Below are 13,296 nucleotides of genomic sequence, written 5' to 3' on the forward strand. Positions count from 1 at the left end.
AGTTGTAAACTTTTGAAAGAACAACCTCCATTGCCGAGGTGTTCATAACTCTGAGGTTCTACTGCATTATATTTCCATAAATATATTCCTTATGTGAAGCCTTGATTAACCTCTCTAATCTGAAACAGAGACACTGAATCTTAACTCAAGAATAATAAAACTAGAGTTTAAAGTGCCAATACAAATAGAAATTGGCAGCTGATTAACTGCTTAGTGACAAAAGCTTGATCTATCAGCTGTAACACAGGTGCTAAATACATAAATAATTTAATATAGTTGCAGGTTTCAGAGTAGCAGCCGTGTTATATCCACAAAATGAAAAGGAGTACTTGTGGCACCTTAGAGACTAACAAATTTATTTGAGCATAAGCTTTCATGAGCTACAGATCACTTCATTGGATGCAGTGAGCTGTATCTCACGAAAGCTTATGCTCAAATAAATTTGTTAGTCTCTAAGGTGCCACAAGTACTCCTTTTCTTTTTAATATAGTTGATCTCTTATGCACCACACTCTGAATTAGCAGTGCCTAAAATAAGATATTCAATCAAACCACTTATCTGTGTTAAAGGGATCTAGATATCTTTGACTGTATCTGTATTATACAAATACAGATTCTGGGCCATATCCTGCCCTCTATATATGCATCAACTGTGGTCAGATTGTTAAGTTTAGTTTGTTCTCAATACTGACTATGTCATCTACTATGCTGTGAATTGCCCATTTACAGTTGCTCACATAAACTTTGGCTGTCATAACTTTTAGGCACCTGACTGGGTGATATCTTATCTCCACTATCAGTTTTTGTTTCCTGAACAGTCCCCAAACCCTGTATAACACTCCTTTACTTCTAAAGTTTCATACTTCAAAAATAATTGTATTAGGTGTCCAAAGAATCTCAAGGCATCTTATACAATAGATGAAAATGTAAAAGTTAAATCAAAATTAATATACTAAGTGAAGTCCTACTGATCTAAAAAAAGGTTTTAAACCTGATTTAAAGGGAGCTAAATCTGATATCAGAGGGCACTCTAACCAGCTAGGGCTGCCAATGCAGAGACCTTCAAGAGATTCCTCCTGCTTCTCTTTAAAACCATGCTCTAACAGCCCATCACCAAAGATGCCCTTCCTTTCTACCTCTGATCTCATTCATTTTCATTGTTTCAGCTACATTTCTGTACAGATGATTCCTGAATAACCTCTACATTGGAGCTGAACACTGACCCTCATCTGTGCGATCTTATGCTTCCAACTCCCTCAGGAATCCTCTGGATGTCCTGCTGCTCTCTTAATCTCCAGAACTGAGCTACTTATTTCTTCCAAACCATTTTTCTCCACCCTCCTGATCTGTCACCATAACAACTCCACCATCCTTCCTGTCTCCCAGGCTTGAAACTCTCATCTTTGACTCTTCTTTTCTTCCATAAATCCAGTGTCTCCAAGTTCTATTGCTTTTTTCCTCTGTTATAAGAAAATCCACTTTTTCCTTACTATCTTCATCTCTTTTCTTGTCTCAAATATTGCAAACTCTACAGCCCCCAGGATATCCAACATACTTCTGCTTAAGAAACATTCCCTTCCCGCTGGTCTAACCACAGAGCCACCCTCTGAATATATTCATTCACTTCCTCTTACTGCATCAAATTTAAGATTCAAGTTCTCACCAGCCCTACCTATAAATTTCCTATATGTCTGCTCTCATTTCTCCCTTAGACCCCGTCCCCCACTCCCACTCCCTACTATGGTCTCATCCTCCTCCAAATCCTCTTTCGGTTCCCTTTCTTTCCTCCCACTTTTGCCTTTGCATCCTCACTCCTGATGTTCTTTTCTGCCTCCTCTGAGTTTCTTTAAAGCCACATCTTCCAAAAGGCTTTCTTACCTTCTTATCAGTGACACAGTCCTGTGTTACTGAGTAGGGAATTCTAAAAAAATTCCCACTGGTATCACCACTGTGTAAATTTATAGTGCCGTATAAATTATTACTAATAAGATGCTATGTGGAGCCAGAAGCTCTAAATGATGAGGCCCAGTCCAGTGGCAGATTTATATCCTAACACAATCCATGCTCAAATAAGCAGCCTGCAGAGAGAAAACAGGTGGATATTATCCTAACTGTTATTGCAGAATGCAAGAAGTTTATTCACACCACATTTTATGTTCCTCTCAGTCTAAAGTAATACAAAGAAAACTACACAAACCATTTTAAAATTGCTTGTGAGAGAAAAATAGTTTAAGGAAATTATAAATCTCCACTAGCAGGAGCAGTTACCTTTTACCTTTAGTGTACTGTAACTTAAGTTCTTAAAATGTAATTAAAATCTTTTCTAAATTAGAAAGTATGTTTTAGGGCTTGTTTACACATTAAATTTATTCTGGTTTAAAGTAGAGTGTGAATTTAAAGTGGAATAGCTACTGTGGAATAACTCCATGTGCAGACACTTGTATTCCAGAACAAGACTGCCTTTTTCCAAATTAACTTAATCCACTTTGGAAGATAAACCAGAAAAAAAGCAATCTTATTCCAGAATAACTCCATGTATAGAAGCCTTTAGATTTAGAGTACATAAATCTACATGATTTATGCCTGCAGTTTACAATATAATGAATATTGTCACTACATAAATAAAACTTTAGAACAATCCAAAGAAAGATTTTGTTGAAGATTTACATATTTAACTCAGATACACGGCAATTCAGATTTCTGAAGTTTAAAACCAAATCCAATCAGAAAAGAACCCTCTACTTCTAATACATAGATTAATTTAAATAATATTTAATAGCTTTTTTCATTTCTCTCAGAACACAATGTATTAGTCTGAATATGCAGTTTACCATAAATGCTATTTCATACCTACTTATATTAAAAAACTCCCAATGCAGTATACTGAAGTCAAATATTAAGACTATGCCTATAAAATATCTCTCTGAAAAAAATAAACACACACTGTAAGACACTCATTAAGGCTAGAAATGGTACAATATCCAGTTATCTTTCCACAGGATGTCAGAAAGCAGATTACATTATATTTAAAATGCCTATTAAAAGAATCACTGCCTGATTAAGTGAGTTGATATATATTATTTTTATAGCTTTTTCTAATGTGCTTTGTTTGACACATTCTGCTGCTTTATCAGCTATTTTAGAGCAATAGTCTGAGAAGCCCTTATTGACCAAAAATATCTATTTTTACCTTTTGTCACAGTTCCCAGTGAACACCCCCTCCTGCTCACTCACTAGGACTGATGTAAGGAGAATCCAAGCCTCTGTGCTCTCGATCCCCTAGGGTATGAAGCTTCCAGAGCCTCAGCAGACTGCAGCATTAGTTCCTCTCCTGGCTTTTCTGGCACATTTCCTAGGCACTGATTCTGAGTCCGTACCCCTTCTCAAAAAATGGGGGTCTTCAGCCCACCTGCCCTATGCCCCATGACCAGCACTGACCGCTGAATACCCCAGTTACTTAAACAGAACTCCACTTCTGGTTTACAGTTTAACTCTCTCAGGAGCATGCAACAGCTGTAAAGAACACACACACACCACAGTCTAACACCTTTATTCTCTTTTATACTTAATCATGTAAAGCACAGAGTACAGATCATACAAAATAATAAACACCTGAAACTACTATGTCCCTCACTTTCTAGCTCACCCTTCCTTTGTGAGTCCTTGGGGAACCATCTGGGTCCCAGAAGGCAGGCAGGGTGTCCCTGCCTCATGCATACTATTATATAGTGAATGGTCTCTCCCTCATGGACTGAAGAAAATTGCGCGCCCCCCCCCCCCCCGGGCAGACCAGCCTCTGTCTTTTTAAAACCTTCAGTTTCCTGTATCAGGTGACATCTTTGTCAGCTTCACCAAATGAGCACAAACCCCGCAGATGACTCTGTTGCCAAGGTGACTTTCCCCTTGCTAACTCAGTTACTCTGGACAGGAACCACCAGTCTTTTGTCTCTCCCAGCGGTGTAAAAAAACCACCCCCATGAGGGGAGTAGCTCGTGCACTGTCTACACTGCCACTTTACAGCGCTGAAACTTGCAGCACTCAGGGGAGTGTTTTTTCAGACCCCTGAGCGAGAAAGTTACAGCGCTGTAAAGTGGCAGTGTAGACAAGGCCAAACGGACAACAGAGGAGGCAAAGGCTGAACATTCAGAAGTTTACAGCCTGATACAGACACATAGGGTTAATAATCTCACACAAAATTCATAAATTGTACAGACATAGTCCCAATTCATCACACCTTTACCTTCCATTACTACTAGACAGGATATAGGGTTAAATTTTTTATAACTGACATTACTTCTTTCCAACAAATTCTTCTATTACATAAAAAATATTGCACAAAAATAGAGACGTACCAGGCAGTGCCAACACAGAATCAAATTTTCTGCAGTTGAAGACTCCAGTGCTATCTTCTGCACAGCTTTTCCACAGGTTTTCAAACAAGCTAGAAGTTGTAATTACGTTCCCATGTATGGTGGAGATTTTCCAGTAACTATTCGATAAAGTGGCACCCTCAATTAGCCACCCACATAAGCTCAGCAGAAAGCCAGTGATTTCCAAAGCAGCAGACATGTTTGTGAATATTAACACACTAAACTATGTCTATCTTTTATTAAAATGAAGTGTATACAAATATTGCTCCCTTCAGAAGACTACGTGCTGTTCTATCTCTGGTTTCACTCCAAAATGAAGCTACCTTTGCTCTTTGCCCAACCCACAGAGTGATAAGGTTTTTTGTACATGACTGTAATATCTGGGAGCAATTTATGGGAAAGATGTTAATTGAAATAATTTGATAAACTTACAAATTCTATTTACATTTTTTGTGATTAAAAGTTACAGAGTGAGCCCATCATGCATCCAGAGTCAGAAAGTCTAACCAGTGTTCTGACTATCACTCCTCTTATGAAGTGTTTGAGACTGGTAAATTTTTGTGATTTTCATAAATCTCTATCTTATTTTTATCAATCACAGGTTTACATAAGGCTACTATTACTTGGAATTTTATTGCTGCTTTGAAAGTTTAATGTTCTTATATTATTTGCTTTAAGATAAAATTTGATTGTAAATTCAACAGCAGGAACTTTGTTTTGTACATACAGCACTTTCTGTACTTTTGGAAGTTTATTATGTACAACTATAAATCATACCATCACAAAATATATTTTAGTGAAGATGGACAGCTACTATATTACTATACTGAGTATTTCAAAGGATGTTAAAGTTTATGGATAAAAGGTAAACATTAATATTTTACAGACTATTGATCTCTAGTTAAAGTGATATATCCTCATGAAACCGCATCCCACTCACACTGGAAAATGAAAATATGACAACACAAGTTTCACCGAATCACAGCAAAATAAGACAAAGTCTCAGGAGGATTGAATCACAATTGGAAAACAGTTATATGGATAGCAATATCAATTTATTAAAAGTTTTAGTTTGTCATAGGTTGTTATTTTTTTAGAGTTCTACTGACTAAGGGTATAATCATATCCCAGGCTAGCTCCACAGAAGAAATGTGCACTGGCACTTAATGACTTTAGTAACTGAAACTCCTTGCAAATATCAATGGGTTTAACCATCTTTTACAGGTAGTAAACTGCTTCTACCTCACCTTGAAAAGAAAGCAAAATTTCTTTACAAACTAGATCCTTATGTTGTGTTAGAATTCTGTAGATATGCAACTTGATATAATACAGTTATAAAATGATTTCATTATGTAAATTTTACATACAGACTCCCAAAAGGACATCACAAGTGCCACAAATTCTTAGTAAACCAGATGAGTCTGCTCTTTTAGATAGGCTCATCAAACCTCTCTGGCCATTTTGTGGCTAGGCTGTAGAAGGGTGGGTTTGGTTGCAAAGGGATGTTAGAACACAATATGCCTACTTCTGCTACCATAAAAATCAATGGGAGTTTTGCTGTTGACTTAGACAAGAGCAGATTTGGGACTCTAAGGATATGTGTGCACAGCAGTTAAATGTCCATGGCTGGCCCATGTCAGCTGACTTGGGCTTGTGGGGCTTGGGCTAATGGGCTGAAAAACTGCATTGTAGACTAAGTCAGCTAACGCAAGCTAGCTGCGGGTATTTAATTGTTGTGTAGACATATCCTAAATGCCTTCCTGCAGTACTTGCTGTGCTCACCTGTGCCTTTGCACTTGAAAGGCAATCTTAAAGCTCTGAGATGGCCATGAGGATTTGCTCCTCATGAGGTATGAGTCAAAAATTGTGGTAACAATTTCACTTCTCAAGAGAATCCTACCAAATCCTGCACTTCTGCCTCAGGGAGTCTCTACAGTTTTAAAGTGATGGGACTTTAAATCAGCATATTGTAGCAGTGCTTATATCCCTTTTGAAGAACTTGCTATTTTTACCAAAAAAGAAGAGGGAGAACTTCAGGCTCATTTATCCCTACATTGGCTTTGATCCTCACTAGCTGACAGATTACCGCTCCTCAGACTACCTCTGGCACGGCTGAATTCAGTTAGGCACTTTTTATATTAGCGACAGTGATCACTTGTGTTTAATGAAAGGGCCTTGAGTCATTTTGCTTTCCTTGATGCTCAGAGATCTGAACCTTAACCTTTAGAGCACAGTGCAAGACTTCTCTCTTCAAACATGTGCTTGAGAGGGTAGTTTGTGTTTTATGCTTTGTTGTGTCTGGATCATCTGCCATAAAAGATCTCACTCTGACACAGGGTTAATTAACAAACTTCAGCTCTATTATAGCTGCTTACAACATGGCTTCTTCAGCCTCCTGGCTTCTCAGACAATTTCTCAGGAGATGTTGCTTCCAAAAGTTAATTGGTCTCAGCATGTGATTCGATACTTGATGCATAATAGTCTGTATGTAAGGTGAATTTTGTAACAAATCTGTTGTGGTCATAATTTGACCTTCGAGGCGGTGGAAAAAACATGTTCTTGTAGATACATCTTGTTATGGTATGCACTAAGCAGGAGTTGAACACAAGCATGAAGGCGGCATACCATTAGTGGAAGATAATGATCTGTAACATGACTGGATGCAAGGGATCGGGCACGAGGATGGGTCGTGATGAGTTAGTGTATATAAGAAAGGGTAAATCAGCATTTTGGGGTCCCCCTCCGGCTAGCGAGGGGGTATCACGCTTAAGCATTATTAAACTTGTCTCATTGAGAAATACTCTGCATTTTACTTGTCTGGTTAATGCGCCTCAGCCTCGGAGCGAACTTTTACGTGACCTACAAGTGTAATTCATAACAGTTTTGGCGCCCAATGTGGGGCCCAAGGCTCGCCCGTTCAATACTAAGAGTCGGACTCCCCTCTTTGGAGATCCTGACCGCTGGCATAAGGTGAGTTCACCTTGGGAGTTCCAGGAGGGGGGAACAATCCGTGCACAAAGGGCGGTAAGGTGGCGCGTTAAGGTAACCCATTATGGGTTCTGGGCAGAGTGTAAGTAAGGGGACCCCTTTGGCTGAAATTCTTGAGAATTGGGGGAATATTTCTGGTACACATGGGTTAGGTAAAAAGAAAGCTGTAATCTTGTGCAAGGTTGTGTGGCCAGCACTAACAACTCAAACACCTTTTGAATGGCCACCGGATGGGTCCTTTGCTGGGGAAAAGTTAACAGCATTTAGGAAAAGGCTGGAGGACAAAGCTCCAGCCCAGATGGATTATTGGTATCTCTGGGACAACTGGGCTTATGCGCATGCGAAAGGATGTCCTCTTTTCTCCTCCTTTTCTTATTCATCTCAGGGGTCTCCAGCCCCGCTCTGTGCTATGCCTGCTTCTGCCCCTCCTCCAGTTTACCCTCGGCTTTCTGACCTATGCCCAGGACCAGTTGCAAGCCTTAAGACAGGACTTCCAGGCAGAAAAGGAAGCACTGGCTAAGCAAGTACCAGTCCTTCAAAGACTTGTCAAAATTTAACCATTTGTGCTCAGCATATGTCGTAACAACAGTGTGTCTGCCATAAAAGGAAATTAAATCGTTAAACCGCCAATTGGCTGTGCGTTCTGTCCAGGTGACAAGCCTCATGGGGGAGGACTCGGGTAGCCCTTGTGAGTGAGAATATTTAAGAGAAGAGACCAGGAGGGCTGGGGGCTAGTTAAGAAGCCCACCCTCCTTGTTAAATTGGCAGTGGGACAAAGCTAGTGCTCATGGAAGGGACAGTTCAGAGAGAAAAACAGGATCGGGCCCAAGCGGTCAGGCAACAGATAGAGAGATTGGAAAACAGGTTGGAAACTTGGAGGGCATAGTGATAATACTTGCAATGGTAAAATCTAAGTTGATTGGGTGTCGTTTTGGGAGATAAACAAGTGATTAAGAAAGGAAAGTGAGAAGTTAACTTTGTAGTTGCTGGAGGGAACTAAGCAGTTGAACTTTGTGAAATACTAGAAAGAAAAAGAATTCTTGGTTTCTTTGCAGCTACTTTGAGGAAAATGGGCCCTCTTCCAAAGGAATGCAATTATACAGTGCTACTTAATTAATATCTTATTAGGCTCCAAGGGGCTACAATAGGTGGTGTCTTCCTTTTCAGGTCGCTGTGTGTTTGACAGATGGAGTTAAAAGTAAAAAGCAATCAAAAGTCTGGTAAAGTTTATTGTGCCCTTTTTAAAGTAAGAATCTTTAAGCTGTGGATCCAAAAGCAAGCCGGAAAGCATTTGTTTTAATGTAAATTACCTAACTGATAATGTAGAAGCCACTGAAACATAGGCTGCCTATGAAACAAATACAAGAAAATATGGGTAATTCCTCTGTTTTGCCTGCAATTAACAATGGTATTTATATAAAAAGGAAATATTTTAAGCAACGACTGACTGCCCAGAATGGGTAGATCTATGTTCTTTTTGTCTTTCAGAAAATCAGAGAAAACTGATGCCAGCTAAAAAGCAATTTCCTGGTGCAAGTGCTAGAGGAGCCAACTGGGGGGGAGCTTTTCTTGACCTGCTGCTCACAAACAGGGAAGAATTAGTGGGGGAAGCAAAAGTGGACGGGAATCTGGGAGGTAGTGACCATGAGTTGGTTGAGTTCAGGATCCTGACACAGGGAAGAAAGGTAAGCAGCAGGATACGGACCCTGGACTTCAGGAAAGCAGACTTCGACTCCCTCAGGGAACGGATGGGTAGGATCCCCTGGGGGACTAACATGAAGGGGAAAGGAGTCCAGGAGAGCTGGCTGTATTTCAAGGAATCCCTGTTGAGGTTACAGGGACAAACCATCCCGATGAGTCGAAAGAATAGTAAATATGGCAGGCGACCAGCTTGGCTTAACGGTGAAATCCTAGCGGATCTTAAACATAAAAAAGAAGCTCACAAGAAGTGGAAGGTTGGACATATGACCAGGGAACAGTCTAAAAATATTGCTCGGGCATGTAGGAATGAAATCAGGAGGGTCAAATCACACCTGGAGCTGCAGCTAGCAAGAGATGTCAAGAGTAACAAGAAGGGTTTCTTCAGGTATGTTGGCAACAAGAAGAAAGCCAAGGAAAGTGTGGGCCCCTTACTGAATGAGGGAGGCAACCTAGTGACAGAGGATGTGGAAAAAGCTAATGTGCTCAATGCTTTTTTTGCCGCTGTCTTCACTAACAAGGACAGCTCCCAGACTGCTGCGCTGGGCATCACAACATGGGGAGTAGATGGCCAGCCCTCTGTGGAGAAAGAGGTGGTTAGGGACTATTTAGAAAAGCTGGACGTGCACAAGTCCATGGGGCCGGACGAGTTGCATCCGAGAGTGCTAAAGGAATTGGCGGCTGTGATTGCAGAGCCATTGGCCATTATCTTTGAAAACTTGTGGCGAACGGGGGAAGTCCCAGATGACTGGAAAAAGGCTAATGTAGTGCCCATCTTTAAAAAAGGGAAGAAGGAGGATCCTGGGAACTACAGGCCAGTCAGCCTCACCTCAGTCCCTGGAAAAATCATGGCGCAGATCCTCAAGGAATCAATCCTGAAGCACTTACATGAGAGGAAAGTGATCAGGAACAGTCAGCATGGATTCACCAAGGGAAGGTCATGCCTGACTAATCTAATCGCCTTCTATGATGAGATTACTGGTTCTTTGGATGAAGGGAAAGCAGTGGATGTATTGTTTCTTGACTTTAGCAAAGCTTTTGACACGCTCTCCCACAGTATTCTTGTCAGCAAGTTAAAGAAGTACGGGCTGGATGAATGCACTATAAGGTGGGTAGAAAGTTGGCTAGATTGTTGGGCTCAACGGGTAGTGATCAATGGCTCCATGTCTAGTTGGCAGCCGGTGTCAAGTGGAGTGCCCCAGGGGTCGGTCCTGGGGCCGGTTTTGTTCAATATCTTCATAAATGATCTGGAGGATGGTGTGGATTGCACTCTCAGCAAATTTGCGGATGATACTAAACTGGGAGGAGTGGTTGATACGCTGGAGGGCAGGGATAGGATACAGAGGGACCTACACAAATTGGAGGATTGGGCCAAAAGAAATCTGATGAGGTTCAATAAGGATAAGTGCAGGGTCCTGCACTTAGGACGGAAGAACCCAATGCACAGCTACAGACTAGGGACCGAATGGCTAGGCAGCAGTTCTGCGGAAAGGGACCTAGGGGTGACAGTGGACAAGAAGCTGGATATGAGTCAGCAGTGTGCCCTTGTTGCCAAGAAGGCCAATGGCATTTTGGGATGTATAAGTAGGGGCATAGCGAGCAGATCGAGGGACGTGATCGTTCCCCTCTATTTGACATTGGTGAGGCCTCATCTGGAGTACTGTGTCCAGTTTTGGGCCCCACACTACAAGAAGGATGTGGATAAATTGGAGAGAGTCCAGCGAAGGGCAACAAAAATGATTAGGGGTCTGGAACACATGAGTTATGAGGAGAGGCTGAGGGAACTGGGATTGTTTAGTCTGCAGAAGAGAAGAATGAGAGGGGATTTGATAGCTGCTTTCAACTACCTGAGAGGTGGTTCCAGAGAGGATGGTTCTAGACTATTCTCAGTGGTAGAAGAGGACAGGACAAGGAGTAATGGTCTCAAATTGCAGTGGGTGAGGTTTAGGTTGGATATTAGGAAAAACGTCTTCACTAGGAGGGTGGTGAAACACTGGAATGCATTACCTAGGGAGGTGGTAGAATCTCCTTCCTTAGAAATTTTTAAGGTCAGGCTTGACAAAGCCCTGGCAGGGATGATTTAATTGGGGATTGGTCCTGCTTTGAGCAGGGGGTTGGACTAGATGACCTCCTGAGGTCCCTTCCAACCCTGATATTCTATGATTCTATGATTCTAATTCAATATATCATGAATTTACTGGCACAATAGAAATTATGTTCTGAGTTCTATGTTCTGTCTTGTGTTTGTCTTGTGGCCAGAATTGCTGTGTCTCATCTTTCATAGGACAGTTTAGTTTAAAACTAAATAGAAGGGTTAAATCAAAATGCAGATACTTGTTTTATTCAACTTGGAATACAAAGTGTTTGGATAATATCAGGAAAATGTGATTTACTAAATTTTAATACATTTGCTTAAGTAAGAAAAAGAAATTTCATTGGCTAGACCTTTTAATTGAAAAAATTGCTGTTAAAATTCGCACACCAACAGTCTTTGGAAGCAAGGACATGAAAGGTTAACCCACTCCCCATATTATACATGGGATCCTTCTGGCTACCTCAGATTTCTAGCCAGAGGGCTGGGGAGGGAGGAAAGCTATTGGACACTGGACGTTGTACCAAGTGGACCCGTCAAAAGTGGGTGTGCTTGTCCTGGCTTGTTGCTCCAAAGCTTGGTAATAAAGTCATTTTACTAAAAGGGTGTATGTGGCATACATTGAACAATAAGTCTAAAGTGCTGTATAATGGGCAATGTATATGTGTTCATTTTTGAACAAAGGTGTGTGAGTGGAAAGTGAAAGTTTCATTTGTAGGTTAATAGAAGCCAAGAAGGGGAGAAGAAAAAGAACGGAGGACAAGTTAATTCAACGCTGTAGCTGGCAGGCTCGATCCAAAGATAAGACACTGGCCTGCCCAAGGACAATACTCACAGCTAGGATTTGGCTGACAGCCAAGAAAGAGGGGGGCTTAAATGTGCCCAAGCAGCTGTGAGATCTGCAAAACACTGCCAGACATTAACGAAATGTGTTAGGTCTCTGTATTTACAGGTGAAAGAAGTCCTGCTCCAAGGATCCTGAGCAAACCTGCCATTTGTTAAAACCAGGTGACTAGGTCTACATAAAGGTCCATCAACGAAAAACTATTCTGGCCCCATGCTGGAAAGGCCCTTGTTAAGTCCTGCTAACTACCAACATCGCTGTGAAGTGCCAAGGACTGACTGCCTGGACCCATGCTTCTTACTGCAAAAAGGCCCCTCCACCTCGAGATGACTTCACTTCGACTATTGATCAGCCTGTCCCTCCTTCTGGGTTTTTTTCTTTCCTCCTTTTGGACAGCAGGGGAAAGGACAAGGTGAAGTGCTAGTAACCTCTCCCTTGTCCACTGACAGAGCTAACCTGCATTCAGTATTTGCTAAAGAAACCAAAGCACTACAGGGTGATGTGCTAGTAACCTCTCCCCTGTATAATGCAAAACCATGACTGTTCAAGAGAGAAGAAGGAACACCTGCTCTGCTGAAACCACCAAGATCCAAGGATTCCTGACTACAAAAGACATTGAGAATTGGCCTTGGTGGCGAAGATGGAGCATTGTACATTGGCAGGGAGGGAGTTGCGGGATGTATTCTTGGGAATGTGGAGTGAAGTGGTGGGGTGGGTTTATTCCAGGGGCTGGAATCTGTGCTTGTGGGCAAGTACCATCAGAATGCACTGTCCTCCCTAATTGTCTTCTGGATGATGAATACCAAAAACGCCTTACAGCCACGAACATTACTCCCACCATCTGCCACCACTCCTTTGCAGGTAAAGGTTCCTGGATCCATCATAGCAACGTTAAGTTGGCGCTGGGACCCCCACCTGACCCTGACAAGCCATCGGACGAGCCACTTCATGAATGAACGCCACTACCAACCCATGGACTGAGCTTTCCAGCTATTGGGACCTTTACAGCCCACCAGGACTTCTTGTGTTTCTGTTTATTGGACTTACATTGGTGGTGGTGTTTTTTGTATGGTATAGAGGAGGATGCCGACATTGGTATGGTTTGCCTGGGGGTTCCTCTCCCTATTCCCAAGTCCAGTACAAGGATGGGGGAGCAATAGCTTTTTGAATTTAACCCGCTCCATAAAACAGGGTGTAAATCGAACGCAGTGTTGGATTTGTATTCATACCCCCACATACTTGGGTCAGCGGGCCCCGTTGGTAGGGGTACCTATGCCACTTAATCGAACACTCCAATCTAAGCTA

The 13,296-nt window shown here is 41.7% G+C and overlaps 2 protein-coding genes across 3 annotated transcripts in view; one reads left to right on the forward strand and one right to left on the reverse strand.

Moving 5' to 3' along the window:
• DUSP28 (dual specificity phosphatase 28) overlaps positions 1-13,296 on the forward strand; it is a 35,826-nt gene that overhangs the window by 15,233 nt on the left and 7,297 nt on the right. The window contains exon 4 of one of the 2 annotated variants that reach the window (XR_012160817.1): positions 8,846-9,108. The exons of the other annotated variant lie outside the window; for it this stretch is intronic. The gene's annotated coding sequence lies outside the window, so the exon portion shown is untranslated. Of the gene's footprint in view, positions 1-8,845; positions 9,109-13,296 lie in introns of those variants that run through there. 2 annotated transcript variants of the gene reach the window in all.
• The window catches only part of LOC140917376 (claudin-19-like), a 35,888-nt gene that overhangs the window by 10,630 nt on the left and 11,962 nt on the right, over positions 1-13,296 (reverse strand). The window lies entirely within an intron of this gene.

This window comes from Lepidochelys kempii, chromosome 9 (assembly GCF_965140265.1).
Source record: "Lepidochelys kempii isolate rLepKem1 chromosome 9, rLepKem1.hap2, whole genome shotgun sequence".
Lineage (NCBI taxonomy): Eukaryota > Metazoa > Chordata > Testudines > Cheloniidae > Lepidochelys > Lepidochelys kempii.